General features: G+C 38.1%; 1 pseudogene; it reads right to left on the bottom strand.

Moving 5' to 3' along the window:
• Nucleotides 1-6343: 6343 nt before the first annotated feature.
• Nucleotides 6344-7075, bottom strand: LOC102826637 (annotated as a pseudogene).
• Between the last annotated feature and the right edge of the window lie 285 nt (nt 7076-7360).

Here is a 7360-nt window from a genome sequence, read left to right as displayed (position 1 = left end):
AGGAGAAAAGTTTGAAGTTGTCAGACATCATTTTGTTTGGATCCATGATTAATACTCATGGAAACAGCAGTCAAGAAACCAGGTGACATAATCTGCTGCAAAAGATCACTTCAAAATGTTTAAGAGAAAAGGTACCAGTTTGAGGAATAAGATGCACCAGACCCAACCCTTAGGATTTTTAATAGCCTTGTATGCATGTGAAAGTTAAACAAATAAACAAGACTAGAAGAATTGATGCATTTGTGGTACGATTTTGGGTAAGAATATTGAAAATACCATGGACTTCCAGAAAAATTAATTTATCTTGGAAGAAGTATAGTCAGAATATTCCTTAGAAGCAAGGTTGGTTAGACATCAACTTTAGTGCTTTGGACAACTTCTCAGGAAGGATCAGATCCTGGCATAGAACATTGTGCTTGGTAATGTAGAAGGTCAATGAAAAAGAGAAAGACTTCCAACAAGATGGACTGACACTGTGGCAGTAACAATGGGCTAATACATAATAATCGTGAGCATGTTGCAGGACTGGGCAGTGTTTTGCTCTATTGTGCATAGGGTTGCTATGAGTGGGAACTGACTCAATGACACCTAACAACAACTCCTGAAAACACAAGAAACAGGGATTTACACTGCATAATGTACTGCCAGGTAAACTCTAACGCCAAATTAATAGTTATAACTGCAAAAAAAATATTTTATTCATCATCATCACTTAATTTCTAAGACCAAAGTTATTTTAAGAATTCTTTAGATTTGTCCTCAAGTGGTTCAGGTACAAAAAAATAATCTTCCCTTTGTGAATGGTGTCAATTAGAGGCCATCTGAAACTAAGAATGTTTCTGCATCATTATTGAAAGAAACAAAACAAAAAGAATAGTTTTATTCAGTCATTCTATGCCATTTGAAATACTTTTCCTGAGTCCTGCCCATTATCCCTACTCTATAAGGAGCTCTGGTAGCATAGTGGCTACGAATCGGGCTGCGAACCTTAAGGGCAGCGGTTCGAAACTACCAGCCGCTCCGTGGGAGAAAGATGAGGCTTTCTACTCCCCTAAAGATTTACACCCTCGGAAACCCTGTACAGGGTCGCTATGGGTCAGAACCGACTCAAAGGCACTTAACAACAACAACAAAAATATAATTATTATTCTTGCAGAAATCCTTTTTTCTTATGTTTAAAAATGTATTGTAACAAGAATCGCATCATGGTAAAAAATGTTAACACACTCAGCTGCTAACCAAAAGGTTGGAGGTGCCAGCCTACCTAGAAGCAACTTCAAAGGAAGACTCAGGGATCTACTTCCAAAAAGTCAGCCATCTAGTTCCCCAGAAGTGATCTTACAGAGCACAGTTTTACCTTGAGACATATGGGATGGCCAACAAAAGGGCAACTGAAAAGGCTATTTCAGGTGGGAGTCTGTCTGCTGTTTTATGCCTATGATTTATTTTATATTGAGCACTTTGGTCTAGTGGTATCAAAATTTGGTCTAGTTGTATCTAAATTTCTAAACTCAAATTTTCTTATCCCTTTCTAGCTACCTTTTATATGGTATTTGAAAAATACTGACATAAGTTCAAATATTTATGAAACTTATTTCACATTCACATGTTTAATTCTAAAAACTTTAACACAAATATAATTCATTTAAAATTTTTTCAGATGTTTAGAATGCAGAGTAAAACAGATTTCTAAACTTCCAAATGTAATAAAACCTTGATAACTATTTCAAGTAAGAGTAAATTTTTTGCCCCCCACAAGGAGAGCTCACTTACAGAAAACTGTAGATGTTGTTAAATAAATCACATCCCCATGGTTCCCTGCTTCCTCTGGCGCTATTGTTGTGTCTCTTATTTTGAGTTACTGTCACATATCATAAAGCTATCTGTGACATGTTTCAATTTTAAGGGAGCAGAATTCTGATTATAAAGATACTTTAGAATCTGCTTCAATGGATTAGTGGTATGAATAATGCATCATTTCTTTATTATTCATTGAAAACTTTATGTAGAACCATATATATTCAGATTCTCTGGCCACACATTCAAAACAGAAAAAGAATGACATTCTCTATCTCATTTTTCATTTTTTCCCTCCCACTAAATCAGCAAGGCTGGAAATAACTCATTACATTTAACTATAACTGGGTGATAATAAACAAAAAATGTGTATTCCATTTATATTTGAAAATGTTAATACAAGTAATTTTCCTCTTATGTCAATATTTCTTTATTCAAATATTTTTTATTCTGGGTTTCAAAGAAAATTTACTTCAAATGCATTATATGAACAATGATAGTAAAAATGAACTTAAGCCCTTTCATTTTTTGGGTGGGGAGAAAGCTCTAAATTTTAGATTAAGATAATCTGAGAATACTGTTTGAGATATGTAGTTGTCTGAATCTCTCCAAGATTCAATTTGATTATCTGTTAAATATGATATTAACAGAACACTGCCTTATATAGGATTACTTAGGAATATACATAGATTGTTCAGTACAATGTTTGCAAAGTAAAATATAGCATGTGGGATGAGATTTAGCTCAAAAGTGCTTTCAAAATAAAGATATTATTAGCTTATATGAGAAGGTAAATATAAATATAATGACTTTTAAAAATTCCGCATTGACAAAACAAAATACATAAAAAAACAAAACCAAGTCTGTCCTGAAATTGCTTATGGCATTTCAACTCAGAGTGTATTTCTAGGCTATTAGATGCTCACAAAGAGTAAGTGGGAAACTAAATATATACAGCTCCTAGGATGGATACTGTCCCAATGCATAAATAAATCATGTAGGACAATGGGGATGCTCTGGATGAGGCAGTTCTCTTGGTATGCAGAGACACCGTTCAGAGAGAGGAAAAGACAAATCTATCCTTGGAGCAGGGGAAGGATTCACATTCATCTCAGAAATAGTTGAGAAGGGCACATGAACTAAAGGAAATCAAGACTCTTGCAGCAAGAGAGAAAAAGGAGAAAGGGTGTTGGGTAGGTGATGACTAGTGTTTTTTACATTGAAAGTAAATAAATTAATTAATTGTGGTTTGCCCATCTTTTTTGATATTTAATTCCCCATTTGAATTGTAGAAATGTATCTTGATTTCTGATCTAAGTTTTTTTGTTTTAATCAGGGAAGTAAAGCTGAAACAGACTAGAAGTTATAAATTTTTGGTTATCTAAAATGTTAACTGGAGTCCTGTTGGTTAGATAAAATGTTAACTGGTGTCCTGTTAAAATGATAACTGGACCACAAGGTTGGCAATTCAAACTCACCAGCTTCTCCTTGGAATCCCTATACAGGGTTGCTCTGAGTCAGACTCAACAACACTTATCAACAACAACAGAATGCTAATTGGAACAGGAAAAATTGCAGGTTTGGAGTCCTGGAATGGCAAATTCAGAGCACATATAGTGAGCCCTCCAAGGAACTGTAACATACGAACTGTAAGATATATAGTGAGCCCTCCGAGGAGTCTGATGTATAACATCAGGATAATGGAGATTAACACATATTCAAAGCAGGACTCATAGGTCAAAATCTTTTAGCTCAACATTGTTGTTTTTGATTCAACTGGTCTAGAAATTTGATTCTATACAACTCTATGTCCTTCTTTTCTAAGAGGGAGATTTAGTTTATAACAGGGCTTTGACCTGCAAATTTTCCTGTATTGGTTAATGTTTTTGCTCATGCACATTTTAAAAATGCTGGTCCACTGAGGTGCCACGAGCTTGAAATGAGATGACCTAGTTTTTACTCTCTGAGGAGGCTTCAAAAAATTCATGGAAAAATGGAAAGGTAATAAAAATTTTCTATGAACTCTTTGAAGCCCTCTCAGATCCAATCTTAGTTGGGAAATATGTCTTGAGAGCATTCCCATTTCAAGATTAAGTTTTAATGCAATAAATGAAGATTTGACAGGTATATTATAGGTATCACAGTTATGAAGGAATATGGGTGACGACATAGTATAGGACTAAAAATTGTAAGTAACTGTATTCATTTCTCCAAATGTTTTAATGAAGACAACAAAACCTTCTACTCTCTTATAGTGATTCCTGACTATATGATATAGAAGAAATGGATTTCCTGTCAAACATAATAATTAGAAAAACTGTGACCACATTCATCCCCAAAACTGATTAACTGTACTCTTTCTGATTGGTACTATATCTCCTATAGCTGTGTAAGCCAGAAATCTGAACTTTTAACCTTGTTACTTGCTTCTCCTACATCCTTCACATATAATATATGACCAAGTGGTATTTTATATGAAACACATTCATATGAGGCATTCCATCTCTCTCTTCTCATCACTCTAGTTCCAACCAATCTCCATCTCCTCTTTGCAGGAAACAGGCTTATAAGCTTTTAGTTTGCCTCTGCTTATATTTATTCTCCCCTTTGCAGAATGACCCTTTCAAAAGGTAGATTCCATTCCTCTAATTAAAATCCTCCTGTATTTTCCCATATGTCTCTAGAAAAGTATGAACTCCTTGTCACTGCCTAAAAATTAATATGGTCTGGTTCTTATTTAAAACAATCCTTACTGTGATCTCATGACATGCAAGAATGCCTTTTCGGCATACCAAAACCCAAATCAAATCCATTATGACAGAGCAGTTTCTGACTCAAAGCAACTCTGTAAAACAGAGTAGAATTGTCCCCAAAGAATTCTGAAACCCTGGTGGGGTGCAGCAGTTTAATGCACTGAACTGCAAAGTTGGTCTGAATCGCAAGGTCTACGGTTCAAGCTCACCAGTTGCTCCTCAGAAACCCTATGCAAAGTCACTATAAGTCCAAACTGACTCGAAGGCACTGTGGGTTAATAAACTTGACTGCAAGGTCAGTTTGAACAGCAAGGTTGGTGGTTCAAGCTCACCAGCTGCTCCTTAGAAACCCTATAAAAACAAACAACAATCCTTGTGTAGTGCTGAGGGATACGCACTGGATTTTGAACTACAAGGTTGGTGGTTCAAAACAACAGCAGCTCCTCAAAACCCTGTACAGGGTCTCTATGACTTGGAAATGACTAGAAGGCCCCTACCAACAACAACAGCATCATGTGACAGAGTAAAACTGTCCTTCGTGGTTTTCAACTCTGTAATCTTTATGTATGGGAATGTGGTGGCTCCATTCTGGGTTGCCAACCACAAGGTCGGCAGTTCAAGCCCACCCGCTGCTCCACAGGAAAATGGTTCCGCTTCCTGTTTCCACAAAGATACACAGCTTTGGAAACCTTATACAGGTTCCCTAGGAGTCAAAACCAATTAGATAGCTCTTAACAGCAATAGCAGCAACAATTTTTGTTGTTGTTGTTGTTGAAGCGAAATCTCTCTTTATTAGGAAAGCATCCACACCACGTTCTTGGAAATTATTGGGATTTTATTTGCCTCAGGCTTATGACTTGCAACCAAAGACATTGTGCAAAGAAAGCAAAGATTAAGTACACTTTGGGGAGAAGGAGACGAAACACGCTGGTAACATAGGTGATCAGTCAGGTGGATCGAAGAAGCTACCCAATACACTGCATAAATCTCAAGAGTCAATAGTGTTTTCCACAAAAACATTGTAAAAATCAAGAGCACAAAAGAGAGAGAAATAAAAAAGTAAGCATTGTTTACAGTAGACATAAATCGTATACAATTCCAAATGCATTTCTTTTTCAGCTCCTAGATCAAAAATGGTAAAGAAACGTACATACAGCTGAAATTGTACACTGACCAACTATTCCAGCGGCTTACATGTACCACAGTGTCAATAAAAACAAACAAAGAGAACAAAAACACGACTACCAAACAAATAATAATAAAAAAAAAAACCTTTGAGCATCACCTGATGCAAAATAAAATAACCAGTGGCTATTCGTGGCGTCTTCTGGTTATCAGCACTACAAAACGACAGATTTTTCCCATCTTGGCACCCGATGAAACGAGGCACAGTTCAAACACTAATAATCAGACCTAACCCATAGAAATATACAACCCACCCACATATTTCCCATCCCAAAACGTCTTTGTTTTGCTTGTTTGTCTGTCTGCTTGTTTTAATCTTTGAATCTTTGAGGCCCGTTTGGTCACACTATGTTACAAATATTTCTCTGTGTGTCTCTGTGTGTATGTGTGTCTGTGTGCGTGCGTGTGTGCGTGCTCGTGTGTGTGTGTGTGTGTGTTTACACCATGATATTATACGTTTGTCTGGTACTACCATATAGCTAGTTGTATAGATGATGATAATATAGAAATAGCCCAGTGACTGTGACAAAATGAACTCACTGGGTCGAAATGAAGAGCGGGAAGAGGGGAGAGCTAGGCTCTACCGAGGAAGAAAAGGTCCCCCGGGATTACTCGTCATCGGTCACACTTGCTTCTAAATATTCATTGTCATCCTCTTCCCCCTCACTGTCAAAATCGCTCACAACGGGCTTTCCCTGGATTCAGCCTCTTCTTGCCTTTTCCCAGCCTTTCTCATCTTTTTTGTTGAGCTTGATTTTCACCTTCACAGATTTTGCTTCCGATTCAGACTCTTCTTCATCCTTCTCTTCCTCCTCTTCATTGCTTTCATCTTCACTCTCTTCCTCTTTGGCGATTTTCTGCCGGGAGCTCTTAAACACAGACTGCAAGACAATGGAGTCTTTGTTGGTCTGAGAGCCTTCCAAGTTGAAGGTCTGCTCGTTGTGGCAGAAAAGCATGACGTCTTTCTCGAGGTCGCCCAGGCTTGGGTACTTGTGGTTATGGATTCTCTCCTTTATTTTTTTGAAGTCCACAGGCTTCCTAATTAATTCATAGTATTCTGGTAACTCTTTCCTGGAAGGTAACTGAATAAAGACTTCACTGAGCTGCCGCCCGGAACTGTCTTTGTAGTTGATCACAGTATCATTGATTGCGTTCATCTGTTTGGTTAGTTTGGGTGGGGGGGGAGAGTTGGGTGACAGTTTCTCGGCTAGTGGGCGACCTCTCCTCTTCTTAGCTTTCTCCACATCTTCTTTCACTGGATCCTTATCCACGTTTCTTCGTCTTTTCCGCTTCTTCAGCCGCACTTCCTCTTCCATTTCTTCCAAATCGCCGTTTTCGATGGCTTTCAGTCACTGCTTCTCCGTTAGGGTGTAGCTGTAGTCCATGTCCCTGCTCTGGCGAGACCCCCTGCTGAAGATCTTCTCCTCTTCTTCCTCACACGTGAGCCTCTAGACCTCAGCATCATCCTTGATGATCCAGGAGGGCAGCTCACCTTTCTCGATGAGGTGAGCCTTTGGGTTCCGAGCATCCTCCCGGCGCTGGTACATGTCCATACGCTTTTAGTGAAGGAGGCCTCTGGATTAGGCACAGAACTGCTAACTGCAAGGTCGGAAGTTCAAACCCAC

Source organism: Chrysochloris asiatica, unplaced genomic scaffold (assembly GCF_000296735.1).
Source record: "Chrysochloris asiatica unplaced genomic scaffold, ChrAsi1.0 scaffold00063, whole genome shotgun sequence".
NCBI classification, from domain to species: domain Eukaryota; kingdom Metazoa; phylum Chordata; class Mammalia; order Afrosoricida; family Chrysochloridae; genus Chrysochloris; species Chrysochloris asiatica.
The sequence above is the reverse complement of the archived record's forward strand: the minus strand, read 5'-3'. Positions and strand labels throughout refer to the sequence as shown.